General features: G+C 52.3%; 1 protein-coding gene across 1 annotated transcript in view; it reads right to left on the bottom strand.

Annotated features, from left to right (window-relative positions):
• LOC148436175 (neurobeachin-like protein 1) overlaps nt 1-8,729 on the bottom strand; it is a gene marked incomplete at its 3' end in the record, with an annotated part of 147,504 nt that extends 138,775 nt beyond the window's left edge. Inside the window, exon 1 of the mRNA XM_088465257.1 lies at nt 8,696-8,729. The remainder of the gene's footprint in view (nt 1-8,695) is intronic.
• Between the last annotated feature and the right edge of the window lie 18,873 nt (nt 8,730-27,602).

Raw genomic sequence — 27,602 nt, 5'->3', positions numbered from 1 at the left:
ACCTGCACTCTCTCACCCACCTCCCCTCACTTCCTCACCTGCACTCTCACCCTCACCGCCCCCCCCACTTCCTCACCTGCACTCTCACCCACCTCCCCTCACTTCCTCACCTGCACTCTCTCACCCACCTACCCTCACTTCCTCACCTGCACTCTCTCACCCACCTCCCCTCACTTCCTCACCTGCACTCTCACCCTCACCCTCACCTCCCCTCACTTCCTCACCTGTGCTCTCTCCCTCACCTCCCCTCACTTTCTCACCTGCACTCTCACCCTCACTTCCTCACCTGCACTCTCACCCTCACTTCCTCACCTGCACTCTCACCCCACCTCACTTCCTCACCTGCACTCTCACCCACCTCCCCTCACTTCCTCACCTGCACTCTCCCTCACCTCCCCTCACTTTCTCACCTGCACTCTCACCCTCACTTCCTCACCTGCACTCTCACCCCACCTCACTTCCTCACCTGCACTCTCACCCACCTCCCCTCACTTCCTCACCTGTACTCTCTCACCCACCTCCACTCACTTCCTCACCTGCACTCTCTCACCCACCTCCCCTCACTTCCTCACCTGCACTCTCACCCTCACCCTCACCTCCCCTCACTTCCTCACCTGTGCTCTCTCCCTCACCTCCCCTCACTTTCTCACCTGCACTCTCACCCACCTCCCCTCACTTCCTCACCTGCACTCTCTCACTTCCTCACCTGCACTCTCTCACCCACCTCCCCTCACTTCCTCACCTGCACTCTCTCACCCACCTCCCCTCACTTCCTCACCTGCACTCTCTCACCTGCACTCTCTCACCTGCACTCTCTCACCTGCACTCTCTCACCTGCACTCTCTCACCTGCACTCTCTCACCCACCTCCCCTCACTTCCTCACCTGCACTCTCTCACCTGCACTCTCTCACCCACCTCCCCTCACTTCCTCACCTGCACTCTCTCACCCACCTCCCATCACTCTCTCACCCACCTCCCCTCACTTCCTCACCTGCACTCTCTCACCCACCTGCCCTCACTTCCTCACCTGCACTCTCTCACCTCCCCTCACTTCCTCACCTGCACTCTCTTCCTCAACTCCCCTCACTTCCTCAGCAGCACTCTCTCCCTCACCTCCCCTCACTTCTTCACCTGCACACTCACCCACTTCCCTTCACCTCCTCACCTGCACTCTCACCCTCACCCCCCATCACTTCCTCACCAGCACTCTCACCCACCTCACTTCACTTCCTCACCTGCACTCTCACCAACCTCCCCTCACTTCCTCACCATCACTCTCACTTCACGTCCTCACCTGCACTCTCACCCACCTCCCCTCACTTCCTCACCTGCACTCTTTCCCTCACTAATTCACCTGCACTCTCTCCCTCACCTCCCCTCACTTCTTCACCTGCACTCTCACCCACCTCCCCTCACTTCCTCACCTGCACTCTTTCCCTCACTAATTCACCTGCACTCTCTCACCCACCACTTCCTCACCTGCTCTCTCTCCCTCACTTCTTCACCTGCACTCTCACCCACCTCCCCTCACTTCCTCACCTGCACTCTCTCACCCACCTCCCCTCACTTCCTCACCTGCACTCTCACCCTCACCGCCCCCCCCACTTCCTCACCTGCACTCTCACCCACCTCCCCTCACTTCCTCACCTGCACTCTCTCACCCACCTACCCTCACTTCCTCACCTGCACTCTCTCACCCACCTCCCCTCACTTCCTCACCTGCACTCTCACCCTCACCCTCACCTCCCCTCACTTCCTCACCTGTGCTCTCTCCCTCACCTCCCCTCACTTTCTCACCTGCACTCTCACCCTCACTTCCTCACCTGCACTCTCACCCTCACTTCCTCACCTGCACTCTCACCCCACCTCACTTCCTCACCTGCACTCTCACCCACCTCCCCTCACTTCCTCACCTGCACTCTCCCTCACCTCCCCTCACTTTCTCACCTGCACTCTCACCCTCACTTCCTCACCTGCACTCTCACCCCACCTCACTTCCTCACCTGCACTCTCACCCACCTCCCCTCACTTCCTCACCTGTACTCTCTCACCCACCTCCACTCACTTCCTCACCTGCACTCTCTCACCCACCTCCCCTCACTTCCTCACCTGCACTCTCACCCTCACCCTCACCTCCCCTCACTTCCTCACCTGTGCTCTCTCCCTCACCTCCCCTCCCCTCACTTCCTCACCTGTGCTCTCTCCCTCACCTCCCCTCACTTTCTCACCTGCACTCTCACCCACCTCCCCTCACTTCCTCACCTGCACTCTCTCACTTCCTCACCTGCACTCTCTCACCCACCTCCCCTCACTTCCTCACCTGCACTCTCTCACCCACCTCCCCTCACTTCCTCACCTGCACTCTCTCACCTGCACTCTCTCACCTGCACTCTCTCACCTGCACTCTCTCACCTGCACTCTCTCACCTGCACTCTCTCACCTGCACTCTCTCACCTGCACTCTCTCACCTGCACTCTCTCACCTGCACTCTCTCACCTGCACTCTCTCACCTGCACTCTCTCACCTGCACTCTCTCACCTGCACTCTCTCACCTGCACTCTCTCACCTGCACTCTCTCACCTGCACTCTCTCACCTGCACTCTCTCACCTGCACTCTCTCACCCACCTCCCCTCACTTCCTCACCTGCACTCTCTCACCTGCACTCTCTCACCCACCTCCCCTCACTTCCTCACCTGCACTCTCACCCACCTCCCCTCACTTCCTCACCTGCACTCTCACCCACCTCCCCTCACCTGCACTCTCTCACCCACCTCCCCTCACTCTCTCACCTGCACTCTCTCACCCACCTCCCCTCACTTCCTCACCTGCACTCTCACCCACCCCCCCTCACTTCCTCACCTGCACTCTCTCACCCACCTCCCCTCACTTCCTCACCTGCACTCTCACCCACCTCCCCTCACCTGCACTCTCTCACCCACCTCCCCTCACTCTCTCACCTGCACTCTCTCACCCACCTCCCCTCACTTCCTCACCTGCACTCTCTCACCCACCTCCCCTCACTTCCTCACCTGCACTCTCTCACCTGCACTCTCTCACCTGCACTCTCTCACCTGCACTCTCTCACCTGCACTCTCTCACCTGCACTCTCTCACCTGCACTCTCTCACCTGCACTCTCTCACCTGCACTCTCTCACCTGCACTCTCTCACCTGCACTCTCTCACCTGCACTCTCTCACCTGCACTCTCTCACCCACCTCCCCTCACTTCCTCACCTGCACTCTCTCACCTGCACTCTCTCACCCACCTCCCCTCACTTCCTCACCTGCACTCTCTCACCTGCACTCTCTCACCTGCACTCTCTCACCCACCTCCCCTCACTTCCTCACCTGCACTCTCACCCACCTCCCCTCACTTCCTCACCTGCACTCTCACCCACCTCCCCTCACCTGCACTCTCTCACCCACCTCCCCTCACTCTCTCACCTGCACTCTCTCACCCACCTCCCCTCACTTCCTCACCTGCACTCTCACCCACCCCCCCTCACTTCCTCACCTACACTCTCACCCACCTCCCCTCACTTCCTCACCTGCACTCTCACCCACCCCCCCTCACTTCCTCACCTGCACTCTCACCCACCTCCCCTCACTTCCTCACCTGCACTCTCTCACCCACCTCCCCTCACTTCCTCACCTGCACTCTCTCACCCACCTCCCCTCACTTCCTCACCTGCACTCTCACCCTCACCCTCACCTCCCCTCACTTCCTCACCTGTGCTCTCTCCCTCACCTCCCCTCACTTTCTCACCTGCACTCTCACCCTCACTTCCTCACCTGCACTCTCACCCTCACTTCCTCACCTGCACTCTCACCCCACCTCACTTCCTCACCTGCACTCTCACCCACCTCCCCTCACTTCCTCACCTGCACTCTCCCTCACCTCCCCTCACTTTCTCACCTGCACTCTCACCCTCACTTCCTCACCTGCACTCTCACCCCACCTCACTTCCTCACCTGCACTCTCACCCACCTCCCCTCACTTCCTCACCTGTACTCTCTCACCCACCTCCACTCACTTCCTCACCTGCACTCTCTCACCCACCTCCCCTCACTTCCTCACCTGCACTCTCACCCTCACCCTCACCTCCCCTCACTTCCTCACCTGTGCTCTCTCCCTCACCTCCCCTCACTTTCTCACCTGCACTCTCACCCACCTCCCCTCACTTCCTCACCTGCACTCTCTCACTTCCTCACCTGCACTCTCTCACCCACCTCCCCTCACTTCCTCACCTGCACTCTCTCACCCACCTCCCCTCACTTCCTCACCTGCACTCTCACCTGCACTCTCTCACCTGCACTCTCTCACCTGCACTCTCTCACCTGCACTCTCTCACCTGCACTCTCTCACCTGCACTCTCTCACCTGCACTCTCTCACCCACCTCCCCTCACTTCCTCACCTGCACTCTCTCACCTGCACTCTCTCACCCACCTCCCCTCACTTCCTCACCTGCACTCTCACCCACCTCCCCTCACTTCCTCACCTGCACTCTCACCCACCTCCCCTCACCTGCACTCTCTCACCCACCTCCCCTCACTCTCTCACCTGCACTCTCTCACCCACCTCCCCTCACTTCCTCACCTGCACTCTCACCCACCCCCCCTCACTTCCTCACCTGCACTCTCTCACCCACCTCCCCTCACTTCCTCACCTGCACTCTCACCCTCACCCTCACCTCCCCTCACTTCCTCACCTGTGCTCTCTCCCTCACCTCCCCTCACTTTCTCACCTGCACTCTCACCCACCTCCCCTCACTTCCTCACCTGCACTCTCTCACTTCCTCACCTGCACTCTCTCACCCACCTCCCCTCACTTCCTCACCTGCACTCTCTCACCCACCTCCCCTCACTTCCTCACCTGCACTCTCTCACCTGCACTCTCTCACCTGCACTCTCTCACCTGCACTCTCTCACCTGCACTCTCTCACCTGCACTCTCTCACCTGCACTCTCTCACCTGCACTCTCTCACCTGCACTCTCTCACCTGCACTCTCTCACCTGCACTCTCTCACCTGCACTCTCTCACCTGCACTCTCTCACCTGCACTCTCTCACCCACCTCCCCTCACTTCCTCACCTGCACTCTCTCACCTGCACTCTCTCACCCACCTCCCCTCACTTCCTCACCTGCACTCTCACCCACCTCCCCTCACTTCCTCACCTGCACTCTCACCCACCTCCCCTCACCTGCACTCTCTCACCCACCTCCCCTCACTCTCTCACCTGCACTCTCTCACCCACCTCCCCTCACTTCCTCACCTGCACTCTCACCCACCCCCCCTCACTTCCTCACCTGCACTCTCTCACCTGCACTCTCTCACCCACCTCCCCTCACTTCCTCACCTGCACTCTCACCCACCTCCCCTCACTTCCTCACCTGCACTCTCACCCACCTCCCCTCACCTGCACTCTCACCCACCTCCCCTCACTCTCTCACCTGCACTCTCTCACCCACCTCCCCTCACTTCCTCACCTGCACTCTCACCCACCCCCCCTCACTTCCTCACCTACACTCTCACCCACCTCCCCTCACTTCCTCACCTGCACTCTCACCCACCCCCCCTCACTTCCTCACCTGCACTCTCACCCACCTCCCCTCACTTCCTCACCTGCACTCTCTCACCCACCTCCCCTCACTTCCTCACCTGCACTCTCTCACCCACCTCCCCTCACTTCCTCACCTGCACTCTCACCCTCACCCTCACCTCCCCTCACTTCCTCACCTGTGCTCTCTCCCTCACCTCCCCTCACTTTCTCACCTGCACTCTCACCCTCACTTCCTCACCTGCACTCTCACCCTCACTTCCTCACCTGCACTCTCACCCCACCTCACTTCCTCACCTGCACTCTCACCCACCTCCCCTCACTTCCTCACCTGCACTCTCCCTCACCTCCCCTCACTTTCTCACCTGCACTCTCACCCTCACTTCCTCACCTGCACTCTCACCCCACCTCACTTCCTCACCTGCACTCTCACCCACCTCCCCTCACTTCCTCACCTGTACTCTCTCACCCACCTCCACTCACTTCCTCACCTGCACTCTCTCACCCACCTCCCCTCACTTCCTCACCTGCACTCTCACCCTCACCCTCACCTCCCCTCACTTCCTCACCTGTGCTCTCTCCCTCACCTCCCCTCACTTTCTCACCTGCACTCTCACCCACCTCCCCTCACTTCCTCACCTGCACTCTCTCACTTCCTCACCTGCACTCTCTCACCCACCTCCCCTCACTTCCTCACCTGCACTCTCTCACCCACCTCCCCTCACTTCCTCACCTGCACTCTCTCACCTGCACTCTCTCACCTGCACTCTCTCACCTGCACTCTCTCACCTGCACTCTCTCACCTGCACTCTCTCACCTGCACTCTCTCACCTGCACTCTCTCACCTGCACTCTCTCACCTGCACTCTCTCACCTGCACTCTCTCACCTGCACTCTCTCACCCACCTCCCCTCACTTCCTCACCTGCACTCTCTCACCTGCACTCTCTCACCCACCTCCCCTCACTTCCTCACCTGCACTCTCACCCACCTCCCCTCACTTCCTCACCTGCACTCTCACCCACCTCCCCTCACCTGCACTCTCTCACCCACCTCCCCTCACTCTCTCACCTGCACTCTCTCACCCACCTCCCCTCACTTCCTCACCTGCACTCTCACCCACCCCCCCTCACTTCCTCACCTGCACTCTCTCACCCACCTCCCCTCACTTCCTCACCTGCACTCTCACCCTCACCCTCACCTCCCCTCACTTCCTCACCTGTGCTCTCTCCCTCACCTCCCCTCACTTTCTCACCTGCACTCTCACCCACCTCCCCTCACTTCCTCACCTGCACTCTCTCACTTCCTCACCTGCACTCTCTCACCCACCTCCCCTCACTTCCTCACCTGCACTCTCTCACCCACCTCCCCTCACTTCCTCACCTGCACTCTCTCACCTGCACTCTCTCACCTGCACTCTCTCACCTGCACTCTCTCACCTGCACTCTCTCACCTGCACTCTCTCACCTGCACTCTCTCACCTGCACTCTCTCACCTGCACTCTCTCACCTGCACTCTCTCACCCACCTCCCCTCACTTCCTCACCTGCACTCTCTCACCTGCACTCTCTCACCCACCTCCCCTCACTTCCTCACCTGCACTCTCACCCACCTCCCCTCACTTCCTCACCTGCACTCTCACCCACCTCCCCTCACCTGCACTCTCTCACCCACCTCCCCTCACTCTCTCACCTGCACTCTCTCACCCACCTCCCCTCACTTCCTCACCTGCACTCTCACCCTCACCCCCCCTCACTTCCTCACCTGCACTCTCTCACCTGCACTCTCTCACCTGCACTCTCTCACCTGCACTCTCTCACCTGCACTCTCTCACCTGCACTCTCTCACCTGCACTCTCTCACCTGCACTCTCTCACCTGCACTCTCTCACCTGCACTCTCTCACCCACCTCCCCTCACTTCCTCACCTGCACTCTCTCACCTGCACTCTCTCACCCACCTCCCCTCACTTCCTCACCTGCACTCTCACCCACCTCCCCTCACTTCCTCACCTGCACTCTCACCCACCTCCCCTCACCTGCACTCTCTCACCCACCTCCCCTCACTCTCTCACCTGCACTCTCTCACCCACCTCCCCTCACTTCCTCACCTGCACTCTCTCACCCACCTCCCCTCACTTCCTCACCTGCACTCTCTCACCCACCTCCCCTCACTTCCTCACCTGCACTCTCTCACCTGCACTCTCTCACCTGCACTCTCTCACCTGCACTCTCTCACCTGCACTCTCTCACCTGCACTCTCTCACCTGCACTCTCTCACCTGCACTCTCTCACCTGCACTCTCTCACCCACCTCCCCTCACTTCCTCACCTGCACTCTCTCACCTGCACTCTCTCACCCACCTCCCCTCACTTCCTCACCTGCACTCTCACCCACCTCCCCTCACTTCCTCACCTGCACTCTCACCCACCTCCCCTCACCTGCACTCTCTCACCCACCTCCCCTCACTCTCTCACCTGCACTCTCTCACCCACCTCCCCTCACTTCCTCACCTGCACTCTCACCCTCACCCTCACCTCCCCTCACTTCCTCACCTGCACTCTCACCCACCCCCCCTCACTTCCTCACCTGCACTCTCACCCACCCCCCCTCACTTCCTCACCTGCACTCTCTCACCCACCTCCCCTCACTTCCTCACCTGCACTCTCTCACCCACCTCCCCTCACTTCCTCACCTGCACTCTCACCCTCACCCTCACCTCCCCTCACTTCCTCACCTGCACTCTCACCCACCCCCCCTCACTTCCTCACCTGCACTCTCTCACCCACCTCCCCTCACTTCCTCACCTGCACTCTCTCCCTCACCTGCACTCTCTCACCTGCACTCTCACCCACCTGCACTCTCTCCCTCACCTGCACTCTCTCCCTCACCTGCACACACACTGTCTCTCTCCCTCCCCCCGGGGGTCACGGCCGCCGTCACACACAGTCCCCTCACGGAATGTCTCCCCCCTGTGACAGCCTCCTCTCCGCCTTCCACATCACCACCCGGGCCCTGCCAGCTTGCAGGCAGTCCTCACCTTCCCCACTCTCCCCCGGTGTGTGCGCCGGTCTCCGGTGTGTGCTCCGGTCACCGTGTCCCTGGGGCGGCGCCGTCCCCTCCGCGCTCCCGTGTACTCACGAGCTGTCACCTCCGGGAACGAGCAGTAAGCTCCGCCCACACCGCGACGTAAGCTATAGCCACGCCTCAGAACACAGCATATACACCGCCCCCTCTCCGTGCCCCGCCTCTTCATGACGCCACTAGAGGGCACGCCCCTGATTCCGCCATAATAATACCATACACACTGGGGGCGGGGCAGCAGCTGAGCAGCCTGTGTCACTGTGTGTGTGTGTGTGTGTGTGTGTGTGTGTCACTGTGTGTGTGTGTGTGTGTGTGTGTGTGTCACTGTGTGTGTGTGTGTTACTGTGTGTGTGTGTGTGTGTGTCTGTGTCACTGTGTGTGTGTGTGTGTCACTGTGTGTGTGTGTGTTACTGTGTGTGTGTCTGTGTCACTGTCACTGTGTGTGTGTCTGTGTCACTGTGTGTGTGTGTCACTGTGTGTGTGTGTCTGTGTCAGTGTCACTGTGTGTGTCACTGTGTGTGTCTGTGTCAGTGTCACTGTGTGTGTGACTGTGTGTCACTCTGTGTGTGTGTGACTGTGTGTGTGTGTCAGTGTCACTGTGTGTGTGTCACTGTGTGTCTGTGTCAGTGTCACTGTGTGTGTGTGTCTGTGTCACTGTGTGTGTGTGTGTGTCTGTGTCACTGTGTGTGTGTGTGTGTGTGTCTGTGTCACTGTGTGTGTGTCTGTGTCACTGTGTGTGTGTGTGTCACTGTGTGTGTGTGTGTTACTGTGTGTGTGTGTCTGTGTCACTGTGTGTGTGTCTGTGTCACTGTCACTGTGTGTGTCTGTGTCACTGTGTGTGTGTGTCTGTGTCAGTGTCACTGTGTGTGTCTGTGTCAGTGTCACTGTGTGTGTGACTGTGTGTGTGTGTGTGTCACTCTGTGTGTGTGTGTCAGTGTCACTGTGTGTGTGTCACTGTGTGTCTGTGTCAGTGTCACTGTGTGTGTGTGTGTCACTGTGTGTGTGTGTCTGTGTCACTGTGTGTGTGACTGTGTGTGTGTGTCTGTGTCACTGTGTGTGTGACTGTGTGTCACTGTGTGTGTCACTATGTGTGTGTCATTCTGTGTCTGTGTATCACTCTGTGTGTGTGTATCACTCTATCTGTGTCACAGTGTGTTTGTATCACTGTGTCACTGTGTGTGTATCACTCTGTGTCACTGTGTGTGTATCACTCTGTGTGTCACTGTGTGTGTATCACTCTGTGTGTCACTGTGTGTGTGTGTGTATCACTCTATCTGTGTCTGTGTGTGTCACTCTGTCACTGTGTGTGTATCACTCTGTCTGTGTCACAGTGTGTGTGTATCACTCTATCTGTGTCACTGTGTGTGTGTATCACACTGTGTGTGTGTCTCTGTCTGTGTATCACTCTATCTGTGTCACTGTGTGTGTATCACTCTGTGTGTGTGTGTATCACTCTATATGTGTCACTGTGTGTGTGTATCACTCTGTGTGTGTGTCACTCTGTGTCACTGTGTGTGTGTGTCTGTGTCAGTGTCACTGTGTGTGTCTGTGTCAGTGTCACTGTGTGTGTGTGTGTGTCACTCTGTGTGTGTGTGTCAGTGTCACTGTGTGTGTGTCACTGTGTGTCTGTGTCAGTGTCACTGTGTGTGTGTGTGTCACTGTGTGTGTGTGTCTGTGTCACTGTGTGTGTGTGTGTGTGTCTGTGTCACTGTGTGTGTGACTGTGTGTGTGACTGTGTGTCACTGTGTGTGTCACTATGTGTGTGTCATTCTGTGTCTGTGTATCACTCTGTGTGTGTGTCACTATGTGTGTGTGTATCACTCTCTGTGTCACAGTGTGTTTGTATCACTGTGTCACTGTGTGTGTATCACTCTGTGTCACTGTGTGTGTATCACTCTGTGTGTCACTGTGTGTGTGTGTATCACTCTATCTGTGTCTGTGTGTGTCACTCTGTCACTGTGTGTGTATCACTCTGTCTGTGTCACAGTGTGTGTGTATCACTCTATCTGTGTCACTGTGTGTGTGTATCACACTGTGTGTGTGTCTCTGTCTGTGTATCACTCTATCTGTGTCACTGTGTGTGTATCACTCTGTGTGTGTGTGTATCACTCTATATGTGTCACTGTGTGTGTGTGTGTATCACTCTGTGTGTGTGTCACTGTGTGTATCACTCTGTGTGTCACTGTGTGTGTGTGTATCACTCTGTCTGTGTCACTGTGTGTGTGTATCACTGTGTGTGTATCACTGTGTGTGTATCACTCTGTGTGTGTGTAACACTCTATCTGTGTCACTGTGTGTGTGTGTCACTGTGTGTGTGTGTCCCGGGACCTCGGGTCGCACCTCTCCGATCTCACATAACGACCGCACCGGGAGCCGGGAAGAAGCAGAGTCCATCACTGAGCCCCGGGCTTCCTCAGACACAGAAGTGTACCACCAGGTACATGCCCCATAGGAAGAGAGACACACAGGTATACCACTAGGTACATGCCCCAAAGGGTGAGACACAGATGTACCACCAGGTACCTACCCCATAGGGAGAGACACAGAGGTCTACCACCAGGTACCTGCCCCATAGGGGGAGAGACACAGGTGTGCCACCAGGTACCTGCCCCATAGGGAGAGGCGCAGAGGTCTACCACCAGGAACATGCCCCATAGGGAGAGACACAGAGGTCTACAACCAGGTACATGCCCCACAGGGAGAGAGACAGAGGTGTACCACCAGGTACATGCCCTATAGGGAGAGACACAGGTGTACCACCAGGTACATGCCCCATAGGGTGAGACACAGGTGTACCACCAGGTACCTGCCCCATAGGGTGAGACACAGAGGTCTACCACCAGGTACATGCCCCATAGGGAGAGACACATAGGTCTACCACCAGGTACACGCCCCATAGGGAGAGACATGTCTACCACCAGGTACATGCCCCATAGGGAGAGATACTGGTACCACCAGGTACATGCCCCATAGGGAGAGAGACACAGGTGTACCTGCCCCATAGGGAGAGACACAGGTGTACAACCAGGTACATGCCCCATAGGGAGAGACACAGGTGTACCACCAGGTACATGCCCCATAGGGAGAGACGCAGAGGTCTACCACCAGGTACCTGCCCCATAGGGAGAGACGCAGAGGTCTACCACCAAGTACCTGCCCCATAGGTAGAGACACAGAGGTCTACCACCAGGTACCTGCCCCATAGGGAGAGACACAGGTGTACCGCCAGGTACATGCCCCATAGGGAGAGACACACAGGTGTACCGACAGGTACATGCCCCATAGGGAGAGACACACAGGTGTACCTTATTGGACCCACTTCAGTCTGGCTTTCATTCCCAACACTCACAGAGACGGCACTGACTAAGGTAGTGAATGATCTGGTTACTGCCAAGGCTAAAGGTTATTACTCACTTCTTACTCCTCTAGATCTCTCTGCTGTATGTGACACTGTGACCGCTCTCTCATCATACATACACTACAATCCCTAGGTCTCTCTGCTGTATGTGACACTGTGACCGCTCTCTCCTCATACATACACTACAATCCCTAGGTCTCTCTGCTGTATGTGACACTGTGACCGCTCTCTCCTCATACATACACTACAATCCCTAGGTCTCTCTGCTGTATGTGACACTGTGACCGCTCTCTCCTCATACATACGCTACAATCCCTAGGTCTCTCTGCTGTATGTGACACTGTGACCGCTCTCTCCTCATACATACACTACAATCCCTAGGTCTCTCTGCTGTATGTGACACTGTGACCGCTCTCTCCTCATACAGACACTACAATCCCTAGGTCTCTCTGCTGTATGTGACACTGTGACCGCTCTCTCCTCATACATACACTACAATCCCTAGGTCTCTGCTGTATGTGACACTGTGACCGCTCTCTCCTCATACATACACTACAATCCCTAGGTCTCTCTGCTGTATGTGACACAGTGACCGCTCTCTCATCATACATACACTACAATCCCTAGGTCTCTCTGCTGTATGTGACACTGTGACCGCTCTCTCATCATACATACACTACAATCCCTAGGTCTCTCTGCTGTATGTGACACTGTGACCGCTCTCTCCTCATACATACACTACAATCCCTAGGTCTCTCTGCTGTATGTGACACTGTGACCGCTCTCTCCTCATACATACACTACAATCCCTAGGTCTCTGCTGTATGTGACACTGTGACCGCTCTCTCTTCATACATAGACTACAATCCCTAGGTCTCTCTGCTGTATGTGACACTGTGACCGCTCTCTCCTCATACATAGACTACAATCCCTAGGTCTCTGCTGTATGTGACACTGTGACCGCTCTCTCCTCATACATACACTACAATCCCTAGGTCTCTCTGCTGTATGTGACACTGTGACCGCTCTCTCCTCATGCATACACTACAATCCCTAGGTCTCTGCTGTATGTGACACTGTGACCGCTCTCTCCTCATACATACACTACAATCCCTAGGTCTCTGCTGTATGTGACACTGTGACCGCTCTCTCCTCATACATACACTACAATCCCTAGGTCTCTCTGCTGTATGTGACACTGTGACCGCTCTCTCCTCATACATACACTACAATCCCTAGGTCTCTCTGCTGTATGTGACACTGTGACCGTTCTCTCCTCATACGTACACTACAATCCCTAGGTCTCTCTGCTGTATGTGACACTGTGACCGCTCTCTCCTCATACGTACACTACAATCCCTAGGTCTCTGCTGTATGTGACACTGTGACCGCTCTCTCCTCATACATACACTACAATCCCTAGGTCTCTCTGCTGTATGTGACACTGTGACCGCTCTCTCCTCATACATACACTACAATCCCTAGGTCTCTCTGCTGTATGTGACACTGTGACCGCTCTCTCCTCATACATACACTACAATCCCTAGGTCTCTCTGCTGTATGTGACACTGTGACCGCTCTCTCCTCATACATACACTACAATTCCTAGGTCTCTGCTGTATGTGACACTGTGACCGCTCTCTCCTCATACATACACTACAATCCCTAGGTCTCTGCTGTATGTGACACTGTGACCGCTCTCTCCTCATACATACACTACAATCCCTAGGTCTCTCTGCTGTATGTGACACTGTGACCGCTCTCTCCTCATACATACACTACAATCCCTAGGTCTCTCTGCTGTATGTGACACTGTGACCGCTCTCTCCTCATACATACACTACAATCCCTAGGTCTCTCTGCTGTATGTGACTGTGACCGCTCTCTCCTCATACATACACTACAATCCCTAGGTCTCTCTGCTGTATGTGACACTGTGACCGCTCTCTCCTCATACATAGACTACAATCCCTAGGTCTCTCTGCTGTATGTGACACGGTGACCGCTCTCTCCTCATACATACACTACAATCCCTAGGTCTCTCTGCTGTATGTGACACTGTGACCGCTCTCTCCTCATACATACACTACAATCCCTAGGTCTCTCTGCTGTATGTGACACGGTGACCGCTCTCTCCTCATACATACACTACAATCCCTAGGTCTCTCTGCTGTATGTGACACGGTGACCGCTCTCTCCTCATACAGACACTACAATCCCTAGGTCTCTCTGCTGTATGTGACACTGACCGCTCTCTCCTCATACATACACTACAATCCCTAGGTCTCTCTGCTGTATGTGACACTGTGACCGCTCTCTCCTCATACAGACACTACAATCCCTAGGTCTCTGCTGTATGTGACACTGTGACCGCTCTCTCCTCATACAGACACTACAATCCCTAGGTCTCTCTGCTGTATGTGACACTGTGACCGCTCTCTCCTCATACATACACTACAATCCCTAGGTCTCTCTGCTGTATGTGACACTGTGACCGCTCTCTCCTCATACATACACTACACTCCCTAGGTCTCTCTGCTGTATGTGACACTGTGAGCACTCTCATACAGACACTACAATCCCTAGGTCTCTGCTGTATGTGACACTGTGACCGCTCTCTCCTCATACATACACTACAATCCCTAGGTCTCTCTGCTGTATGTGACACGGTGACCGCTCTCTCCTCATACATACACTACAATCCCTAGGTCTCTCTGCTGTATGTGACACTGTGACCGCTCTCTCCTCATACAGACACTACAATCCCTAGGTCTCTCTGCTGTATGTGACACTGTGACCGCTCTCTCCTCATACATACACTACAATCCCTAGGTCTCTGCTGTATGTGACACTGTGACCGCTCTCTCCTCATACATACACTACAATCCCTAGGTCTCCCTGCTGTATGTGACACTGTGACCGCTCTCTCCTCATACAGACACTACAATCCCTAGGTCTCTGCTGTATGTGACACTGTGACCGCTCTCTCCTCATACATACACTACAATCCCTAGGTCTCTCTGCTGTATGTGACACTGTGACCGCTCTCTCCTCATACATACACTACAATCCCTAGGTCTCTCTGCTGTATGTGACACTGTGACCGCTCTCTCCTCATACATACACTACAATCCCTAGGTCTCTGCTGTATGTGACACTGTGACCGCTCTCTCCTCATACAGACACTACAATCCCTAGGTCTCTGCTGTATGTGACACTGTGACCGCTCTCTCCTCATACAGACACTACAATCCCTAGGTCTCTCTGCTGTATGTGACACTGTGACCGCTCTCTCCTCATACATACACTACAATCCCTAGGTCTCTCTGCTGTATGTGACACTGTGACCGCTCTCTCCTCATACATACACTACAATCCCTAGGTCTCTCTGCTGTATGTGACACTGTGACCGCTCTCTCCTCATACAGACACTACAATCCCTAGGTCTCTCTGCTGTATGTGACACTGTGACCGCTCTCTCCTCATACATACACTACAATCCCTAGGTCTCTCTGCTGTATGTGACACTGTGACCGCTCTCTCCTCATACATACACTACAATCCCTAGGTCTCTCTGGTGTATGTGACACTGTGACCGCTCTCTCCTCATACATACACTACAATCCCTAGGTCTCTCTGCTGTATGTGACACTTTGACCGCTCTCTCCTCATACATACACTACAATCCCTAGGTCTCTGCTGTATGTGACACCGTGACCGCTCTCTCCTCATACATACACTACAATCCCTAGGTCTCTCTGCTGTATGTGACACCGTGACCGCTCTCTCCTCATACATACACTACAATCCCTAGGTCTCTCTGCTGTATGTGACACTGTGACCGCTCTCTCCTCATACATACACTACAATCCCTAGGTCTCTCTGCTGTATGTGACACTGTGACCGCTCTCTCCTCATACATACACTACAATCCCTAGGTCTCTCTGCTGTATGTGACACTGTGACCGCTCTCTCCTCATACATACACTACAATCCCTAGGTCTCTCTGCTGTATGTGACACTGTGACCGCTCTCTCCTCATACATACACTACAATCCCTAGGTCTCTCTGCTGTATGTGACACTGTGACCGCTCTCTCCTCATACAGACACTACAATCCCTAGGTCTCTGCTGTATGTGACACTGTGACCGCTCCTCATACAGACACTACAATCCCTAGGTCTCTCTGCTGTATGTGACACTATGACCGCTCTCTCCTCATACATACGCTACAATCCCTAGGTCTCTCTGCTGTATGTGACACTGTGACCGCTCTCTCCTCATACATACACTACAATCCCTAGGTCTCTCTGCTGTATGTGACACTGTGACCGCTCTCTCCTCATACATACACTACAATCCCTAGGTCTCTGCTGTATGTGACACTGTGACCGCTCTCTCCTCATACATACACTACAATCCCTAGGTCTCTCTGCTGTATGTGACACTGTGACCGCTCCTCATACATACACTACAATCCCTAGGTCTCTGCTGTATGTGACACTGTGACCGCTCCTCATACAGACACTACAATCCCTAGGTCTCTCTGCTGTATGTGACACTGTGACCGCTCTCTCCTCATACATACACTACAATCCCTAGGTCTCTGCTGTATGTGACACTGTGACCGCTCTCTCCTCATACATACACTACAATCCCTAGGTCTCTCTGCTGTATATGACACTGTGACCGCTCTCTCCTCATACATACACTACAATCCCTAGGTCTCTCTGCTGTATGTGACACTGTGACCGCTCCTCATACATACACTACAATCCCTAGGTCTCTCTGCTGTATGTGACACTGTGACCGCTCTCTCCTCATACATACACTACAATCCCTAGGTCTCTCTGCTGTATGTGACACTGTGACCGCTCTCTCCTCATACAGACACTACAATCCCTAGGTCTCTGCTGTATGTGACACTGTGACCGCTCTCTCCTCATACATACACTACAATCCCTAGGTCTCTCTGCTGTATGTGACCCTGTGACCGCTCTCTCCTCATACGTACACTACAATCCCTAGGTCTCTCTGCTGTATGTGACACTGTGACGGCTCTCTCCTCATACATACACTACAATCTCTAGGTCTCTGCTGTATGTGACTCTGTGACCGCTCTCTCCTCATACGTACACTACAATCCCTAGGTCTCTCTGCTGTATGTGACACTGTGACCGCTCTCTCATCATACATACACTACAATCCCTAGGTCTCTCTGCTGTATGTGACACTGTGACCGCTCTCACCTCATACATACACTACAATCCCTAGGTCTCTGCTGTATGTGACACTGTGACCGCTCTCTCCTCATACATACACTACAATCCCTAGGTCTCTGCTGTATGTGACTCTGTGACCGCTCTCTCCTCATACATACACTACAATCCCTAGGTCTCTCTGCTGTATGTGACACTGTGACCGCTCTCTCCTCATACATACACTACAATCCCTAGGTCTCTCTGCTGTATGTGACTGTGACCGCTCTCTCCTCATACATACACTACAATCCCTAGGTCTCTCTGCTGTATGTCACACTGTGACCGCTCTCTCCTCATACATACACTACAATCCCTAGGTCTCTGCTGTATGTGACTCTGTGACCGCTCTCTCCTCATACATACACTACAATCCCTAGGTCTCTCTGCTGTATGTGACACTGTGACCGCTCTCTCCTCATACATACACTACAATCCCTAGGTCTCTCTGCTGTATGTGACACTGTGACCGCTCCTCATACATACACTACAATCCCTAGGTCTCTCTGCTGTATGTGACACTGTGACCGCTCTCTCCTCATACATACACTACAATCCCTAGGTCTCTCTGCTGTATGTGACACTGTGACCGCTCTCTCCTCATACATACACTACAATCCCTAGGTCTCTCTGCTGTATGTGACACTGTGACCGCTCTCTCCTCATACATACACTACAATCCCTAGGTCTCTCTGCTGTATGTGACACTGTGACCGCTCTCTCCTCATACGTACACTACAATCCCTAGGTCTCTGCTGTATGTGACACTGTGACCGCTCTCTCCTCATACATACACTACAATCCCTAGGTCTCTGCTGTATGTGACACTGTGACCGCGCTCTCCTCATACATACACTACAATCCCTAGGTCTCTGCTGTATGTGACACTGTGACCGCTCTCTCCTCATACGTACACTACAATCCCTAGGTCTCTCTGCTGTATGTGACACTGTGACCGCTCTCTCCTCATACATACACTACAATCCCTAGGTCTCTCTGCTGTATGTGACACTGTGACCGCTCTCTCCTCATACAGACACTACAATCCCTAGGTCTCTCTGCTGTATGTGACACTGTGACCGCTCTCTCCTCATACATACACTACAATCCCTAGGTCTCTGCTGTATGTGACACTGTGACCGCTCTCTCCTCATACGTACACTACAATCCCTAGGTCTCTCTGCTGTATGTGACACTGTGACCGCTCTCTCCTCATACATACACTACAATCCCTAGGTCTCTCTGCTGTATGTGACACTGTGACCGCTCTCTCCTCATACAGACACTACAATCCCTAGGTCTCTCTGCTGTATGTGACACTGTGACCGCTCTCTCCTCATACGTACACTACAATCCCTAGGTCTCTCTGCTGTATGTGACACTGTGACCGCTCTCTCCTCATACGTACACTACAATCCCTAGGTCTCTCTGCTGTATGTGACACTGTGACCGCTCTCTCCTCATACGTACACTACAATCCCTAGGTCTCTCTGCTGTATGTGACACTGTGACCGCTCTCTCCTCATACGTACGCTACAATCCCTAGGTCTCTCTGCTGTATGTGACACTGTGACCGCTCTCTCCTCATACATACGCTACAATCCCTAGGTCTCTCTGCTGTATGTGACACTGTGACCGCTCTCTCCTCATACGTACACTACAATCCCTAGGTCTCTCTGCTGTATGTGACACTGTGACCGCTCTCTCCTCATACATACACTACAATTCCTAGGTCTCTGCTGTATGTGACACTGTGACCGCTCTCTCCTCATACATACACTACAATCCCTAGGTCTCTGCTGTATGTGACACTGTGACCGCTCTCTCCTCATACATACACTACAATCCCTAGGTCTCTCTGCTGTATGTGACACTGTGACCGCTCCTCATACAGACACTACAATCCCTAGGTCTCTCTGCTGTATGTGACACTGTGACCGCTCTCTCCTCATACATACACTACAATCCCTAGGTCTCTGCTGTATGTGACACTGTGACCGTTCTCTCATCATACGTACACTACAATCCCTAGGTCTCTCTGCTGTATGTGACACTGTGACGGCTCTCTCCTCATACATACACTACAATCCCTAGGTCTCTCTGCTGTATGTGACACTGTGACCGCTCTCTCCTCATACATACACTACAATCTCTAGGTCTCTGCTGTATGTGACTCTGTGACCGCTCTCTCCTCATACGTACACTACAATCCCTAGGTCTCTCTGCTGTATGTGACACTGTGACCGCTCTCTCATCATACTTACACTACAATCCCTAGGTCTCTCTGCTGTATGTGACACTGTGACCGCTCTCTCCTCATACATACACTACAATCCCTAGGTCTCTGCTGTATGTGACACTGTGACCGCTCTCTCCTCATACATACACTACAATCCCTAGGTCTCTGCTGTATGTGACTCTGTGACCGCTCTCTCCTCATACATACACTACAATCCCTAGGTCTCTCTGCTGTATGTGACACTGTGACCGCTCTCTCCTCATACATACACTACAATCCCTAGGTCTCTCTGCTGTATGTGACTGTGACCGCTCTCTCCTCATACATACACTACAATCCCTAGGTCTCTCTGCTGTATGTCACACTGTGACCGCTCTCTCCTCATACGTACACTACAATCCCTAGTTCTCTGCTGTATGTGACACTGTGACCGCTCTCTCCTCATACATACACTACAATCCCTAGGTCTCTCTGGTGTATGTGACACTGTGACCGCTCTCTCCTCATACATACACTACAATCCCTAGGTCTCTCTGCTGTATGTGACACTGTGACCGCTCTCTCCTCATACATACACTACAATCCCTAGGTCTCTCTGCTGTATATGACACTGTGACCGCTCTCTCCTCATACATACACTACAATCCCTAGGTCTCTCTGCTGTATGTGACACTGTGACCACTCCTCATACATACACTACAATCCCTAGGTCTCTCTGCTGTATGTGACACTGTGACCGCTCCTCATACATACACTACAATCCCTAGGTCTCTCTGCTGTATGTGACACTGTGACCGCTCTCTCCTCATACATACACTACAATCCCTAGGTCTCTCTGCTGTGTGTGACACTGTGACCGCTCTCTCCTCATACAGACACTACAATCCCTAGGTCTCTCTGCTGTATGTGACACTGTGACCGCTCTCTCCTCATACATACACTACAATCCCTAGGTCTCTGCTGTATGTGACACTGTGACCGCTCTCTCCTCATACGTACACTACAATCCCTAGGTCTCTCTGCTGTATGTGACACTGTGACCGCTCTCTCCTCATACATACACTACAATCCCTAGGTCTCTCTGCTGTATGTGACACTGTGACCGCTCTCTCCTCATACAGACACTACAATCCCTAGGTCTCTCTGCTGTATGTGACACTGTGACCGCTCTCTCCTCATACGTACACTACAATCCCTAGGTCTCTCTGCTGTATGTGACACTGTGACCGCTCTCTCCTCATACGTACACTACAATCCCTAAGTCTCTCTGCTGTATGTGACACTGTGACCGCTCTCTCCTCATACGTACACTACAATCCCTAGGTCTCTCTGCTGTATGTGACACTGTGACCGCTCTCTCCTCATACGTACACTACAATCCCTAGGTCTCTCTGCTGTATGTGACACTGTGACCGCTCTCTCCTCATACGTACGCTACAATCCCTAGGTCTCTCTGCTGTATGTGACACTGTGACCGCTCTCTCCTCATACATACGCTACAATCCCTAGGTCTCTCTGCTGTATGTGACACTGTGACCGCTCTCTCCTCATACGTACACTACAATCCCTAGGTCTCTCTGCTGTATGTGACACTGTGACCGCTCTCTCCTCATACATACACTACAATTCCTAGGTCTCTGCTGTATGTGACACTGTGACCGCTCTCTCCTCATACATACACTACAATCCCTAGGTCTCTGCTGTATGTGACACTGTGACCGCTCTCTCCTCATACATACACTACAATCCCTAGGTCTCTCTGCTGTATGTGACACTGTGACCGCTCCTCATACAGACACTACAATCCCTAGGTCTCTCTGCTGTATGTGACACTGTGACCGCTCTCTCCTCATACATACACTACAATCCCTAGGTCTCTGCTGTATGTGACACTGTGACCGTTCTCTCCTCATACATACACTACAATCCCTAGGTCTCTCTGGTGTATGTGACACTGTGACCGCTCCTCATACATACACTACAATCCCTAGGTCTCTGCTGTATGTGACACTGTGACCGCTCTCTCCTCATACATACACTACAATCCCTAGGTCTCTCTGCTGTATGTGACACTGTGACCGCTCTCTCCTCATACATACACTACAATCCCTAGGTCTCTCTGCTGTATGTGACACTGTGACCGCTCTCTCCTCATACATACACTACAATCCCTAGGTCTCTCTGCTGTATGTGACACTGTGACCGCTCTCTCCTCATACATACACTACAATCCCTAGGTCTCTCTGCTGTATGTGACACTGTGACCGCTCTCTCCTCATACATACACTACAATCCCTAGGTCTCTGCTGTATGTGACACTATGACCGCTCTCTCCTCATACATACACTACAATCCCTAGGTCTCTCTGCTGTATGTGACACTGTGACCGCTCTCTCCTCATACATACACTACAATCCCTAGGTCTCTCTGCTGTATGTGACACTGTGACCGCTCTCTCCTCATACATACACTACAATCCCTAGGTCTCTCTGCTGTATGTGACACTGTGACCGCTCTCTCCTCATACAGACACTACAATCCCTAGGTCTCTATGCTGTATGTGACACTGTGACCGCTCTCTCCTCATACGTACACTACAATCCCTAGGTCTCTGCTGTATGTGACACTGTGACCGCTCTCTCCTCATACATACACTACAATCCCTAGGTCTCTCTGCTGTATGTGACACTGTGACCGCTCTCTCCTCATACATACACTACAATCCCTAGGTCTCTCTGCTGTATATGACACTGTGACCGCTCTCTCCTCATACATACACTACAATCCCTAGGTCTCTCTGCTGTATGTGACACTGTGACCGCTCCTCATACATACACTACAATCCCTAGGTCTCTCTGCTGTATGTGACACTGTGACCGCTCTCTCCTCATACATACACTACAATCCCTAGGTCTCTCTGCTGTATGTGACACTGTGACCGCTCTCTCCTCATACAGACACTACAATCCCTAGGTCTCTCTGCTGTATGTGACACTGTGACCGCTCTCTCCTCATATGTACACTACAATCCCTAGGTCTCTATGCTGTATGTGACACTGTGACCGCTCTCTCCTCATACGTACACTACAATCCCTAGGTCTCTCTGCTGTATGTGACACTGTGACCGCTCTCTCCTCATACGTACACTACAATCCCTAGGTCTCTCTGCTGTATGTGACACTGTGACCGCTCTCTCCTCATACGTACACTACAATCCCTAGGTCTCTCTGCTGTATGTGACACTGTGACCGCTCTCTCCTCATACGTACACTACAATCCCTAGGTCTCTCTGCTGTATGTGACACTGTGACCGCTCTCTCCTCATACGTACACTACAATCCCTAGGTCTCTCTGCTGTATGTGACACTGTGACCGTTCTCTCCTCATACGTACACTACAATCCCTAGGTCTCTCTGCTGTATGTGACACTGTGACCGCTCTCTCCTCATACGTACACTACAATCCCTAGGTCTCTCTGCTGTATGTGACACTGTGACCGCTCTCTCCTCATACGTACACTACAATCCCTAGGTCTCTCTGCTGTATGTGACACTGTGACCGCTCTCTCCTCATACGTACACTACATTCCCTAGGTCTCTCTGCTGTATGTGACACTGTGACCGCTCTCTCCTCATACGTACACTACAGTCCCTAGGTCTCTCTGCTGTATGTGACACTGTGACCGCTCTCTCCTCATACATACACTACAATCCCTAGGTCTCTCTGCTGTATGTGACACTGTGACCGCTCTCTCCTCATACATACACTACAATCCCTAGGTCTCTCTGCTGTATGTGACACTGTGACCGCTCTCTCCTCATACATACACTACAATCCCTAGGTCTCTCTGCTGTATGTGACACTGTGACCGCTCTCTCCTCATACATACACTACAATCCCTAGGTCTCTGCTGTATGTGACACTGTGACCACTCTCTCCTCATACATACACTACAATCCCTAGGTCTCTGCTGTATGTGACACTGTGACCGCTCTCTCCTCATACATACACTACAATCCCTAGGTCTCTGCTGTATGTGACACTGTGACCGCTCTCTCCTCATACATACACTACAATCCCTAGGTCTCTCTGCTGTATGTGACACTGTGACCGCTCTCTCCTCATACATACACTACAATCCCTAGGTCTCTGCTGTATGTGACACTGTGACCACTGTCTCCTCATACATACACTACAATCCCTAGGTCTCTCTGCTGTATGTGACACTGTGACCGCTCTCTCCTCATACATACACTACAATCCCTAGGTCTCTCTGCTGTATGTGACACTGTGACCGCTCTCTCCTCATACATACACTACAATCCCTAGGTCTCTCTGCTGTATGTGACACTGTGACCGCTCTCTCCTCATACAGACACTACAGTCCCTAGGTCTCTCTGCTGTATGTGACACTGTGACCGCTCTCTCCTCATACATACACTACAATCCCTAGGTCTCTCTGCTGTATGTGACAATGTGACCGCTCTCTCCTCATACATACACTACAATCCCTAGGTCTCTCTGCTGTATGTGACACTGTGACCGCTCTCTCCTCATACATACACTACAATCCCTAGGTCTCTCTGCTGTATGTGACACTGTGACCGCTCTCTCCTCATACAGACACTACAGTCCCTAGGTCTCTCTGCTGTATGTGACACTGTGACCGCTCTCTCCTCATACATACACTACAATCCCTAGGTCTCTCTGCTGTATGTGACACTGTGACCGCTCTCTCCTCATACGTACACTACAATCCCTAGGTCTCTGCTGTATGTGACACTGTGACCGCTCTCTCCTCATACATACACTACAATCCCTAGGTCTCTCTGCTGTATGTGACACTGTGACCGCTCTCTCCTCATACATACACTACAATCCCTAGGTCTCTCTGCTGTATGTGACACTGTGACCGCTCTCTCCTCATACATACACTACAATCCCTAGGTCTTCAGGACACAGCTCTTTCTTGGTTCTCATCCTTCGAAAGATGTGCATGAGAAAGAAAGACATTTTGTATATTAACACTTAGTATAATACCGCTGGTTATACTGTACTGTATATACCTATATCCTTGTATGGTAGGGCTAATGCTATTCTCTTGATATCACTGTTATTGATTGAATTCAATTTAGATAGAGGTTTATTTCTAGTTTCCTTTTTCCGTGATATTCATTTGTATAGGAGTGTTTATCTGCTGCCATTGTAATGTAACAAATTATACTACAATTGAATCGCAATGTATCAATTTAAGGGAAACAGTCCCAGAGTAGTTCGTTTAGTAACAATTCATATTTCTCTGCTCCGTGGCAACCCGCTTATAATTCAATCACGTTACTAATCTGCTCTGAGCTAGCCGGCTCCATACACTTCCCACCCAGCTCCTCAGTGGCTATTCCAGGGGTTGCCAAACTTTTTAGAATCATGGCGCCCTGGAGTATCAGCATTTGTTCCAAGGCACCTCATGGCCAAAAGTTGAGAAATTCAGCAAAAATGAAATGTAGTAAATTGCGCTTATATCAGTTTGGGTTGGGTCAGTTATATGGTGACGGACAGGGCTGCGCTTATGTCACCCTTAGGGTCAGTTATATGGTGGTGTATAGGGCTGTGCTTATATGTCACCCTTAGGGTCAGTTATATGGTGACGGACAGGGCTGCGCTTATATGTCACCCTTAGGGTCAGTTATATGGTGGTGTATAGGGCTGTGCTTATATGTCACCCTTAGGGTCAGTTATATGGTGACGGACAGGGCTGCGCTTATATGTCACCCTTAGGGTCAGTTATATGGTGACTGACAGGGCTGTGCTTATATGTCACCCTTAGGGTCTGTTATATGGTGGTGTATAGGACTGCGCTTATATGTCACCCTTAGGGTCTGTTATATGGTGACTGACAGGGCTGTGCTTATATGTCACCCTTAGGGTCTGTTATATGGTGACTGACAGGGCTGTGCTTATATGTCACCCTTAGGGTCAGTTATATGGTGGGTGACAGGGCTGTGCTTATATGTCACCCTTAGGGTCTGTTATATGGTGGGTGACAGGGCTGTGCTTATATGTCACCCTTAGGGTCTGTTATATGGTGACTGACAGGGCTGTGCTTATATGTCACCCTTAGGGTCAGTTATATGGTGGTTTATAGGGCTGTGCTTATATGTCACCCTTAGAGTCTGTTATATGGTGGTTTATAGGGCTGTGCTTATATGTCACCCTTAGGGTCAGTTATATGGTGATTTATAGGGCTGTGCTTATATGTCACCCTTAGGGTCAGTTATATGGTGGTGTATAGGGCTGTGCTTATATGTCACCCTTAGGGTCAGTTATATGGTGACTGACAGGGCTGTGCTTATATGTCACCCTTAGGGTCAGTTATATGGTGGTGTATAGGGCTGTGCTTATATGTCACCCTTAGGGTCAGTTATATGGTGACTGACAGGGCTGTGCTTATATGTCACCCTTAGGGTCAGTTATATGGTGACTGACAGGGCTGTGCTTATATGTCACCCTTAGGGTCAGTTATATGGTGACTGACAGGGCTGTGCTTATATGTCACCCTTAGGGTCAGTTATATGGTGGGTGACAGGGCTGCGCTTATATGTCACCATTAGGGTCAGTTATATGGTGACTGACAGGGCTGTGCTTATATGTCACCCTTAGGGTCAGTTATATGGTGACTGACAGGGCTGTGCTTATATGTCACCATTAGGGTCAGTTATATGGTGACTGACAGGGCTGTGCTTATATGTCACCCTTAAGGTCAGTTATATGGTGACTGACAGGGCTGCGCTTATATGTCACCCTTAGGGTCAGTTATATGGTGACTGACAGGGCTACGCTAATATGTCACCCTTAGGGTCAGTTATATTGTGACTGACAGGGCTGCGCTTATATGTCACCCTTAGGGTCAGTTATATGGTGGGTGACAGGGCTGTGCTTATTTGTCACCCTTAGGTTAAGTTATATGGTGGGTGACAGGGCTGTGCTTATATGTCACCCTTAGGGTCAGTTATATGGTGGGTGATAGGGCTGCGCCTATATGTCACCCTTAGGGTCAGTTATATGGTGACTGACAGGGCTGTGCTTATATGTCACCCTTAGGGTCAGTTATATGGTGGCTGACAGGGCTGTGCCTCTATGTCACCCTTAGGGTTTGTTATATGGTGACAGGGCTGCGCTTATATGTCACCCTTAGGATCAGGTATATGGTGACTGACAGGGCTGTGCTTATATGTCACCCTTAGGGTCAGTTATATGGTGACTTGACAGGGCTGTGCTTATATGTCACCCTTAGGGTCAGTTATATGGTGACTTGACAGGGCTGCGCTTATATGTCACCCTTAGGGTCAGTTATATGGTGACTGACAGGGCTGCGCTTATATGTCACCCTTAGGTTCAGTTATATGGTGACTGACAGGGCTGTGCTTATATGTCACCCTTAGGGTCAGTTATATGGTGACTTGACAGGGCTGTGCTTATATTTCACCCTTAGGCTCAGTTATATGGTGACTGACAGGGCTGTGCTTATATGTCACCCTTAGGGTCAGTTATGTGGTGACTGATAGGGCTGTGCTTATATGTCACCCTTAGGGTCAGTTATACGGTGGTGTATAGGGCTGTGCTTACATGTCACCCTTAGGGTCAGTTATATGGTGACTGACAGGGCTGTGTTTATATGTCACCCTTAGGGTCAGTTATATGGTGACTTGACAGGGCTGTGCTTATATGTCACCCTTAGGGTCAGTTATATGGTGACTTGACAGGGCTGCGCTTATATGTCACCCTTAGGGTCAGTTATATGGTGACTGACAGGGCTGCGCTTATATGTCACCCTTAGGTTCAGTTATATGGTGACTGACAGGGCTGTGCTTATATGTCACCCTTAGGGTCAGTTATATGGTGACTTGACAGGGCTGTGCTTATATTTCACCCTTAGGCTCAGTTATATGGTGACTGACAGGGCTGTGCTTATATGTCACCCTTAGGGTCAGTTATGTGGTGACTGATAGGGCTGTGCTTATATGTCACCCTTAGGGTCAGTTATACGGTGGTGTATAGGGCTGTGCTTATATGTCACCATTAGGGTCAGTTATATGGTGACTGACAGGGCTG

Source organism: Taudactylus pleione, unplaced genomic scaffold (genome assembly GCF_031769625.1).
Source record: "Taudactylus pleione unplaced genomic scaffold, aTauple2 ptg001928l, whole genome shotgun sequence".
Classification (NCBI taxonomy): domain Eukaryota; kingdom Metazoa; phylum Chordata; class Amphibia; order Anura; family Myobatrachidae; genus Taudactylus; species Taudactylus pleione.
This window is presented reverse-complemented; position numbering and strand designations above follow the sequence as displayed.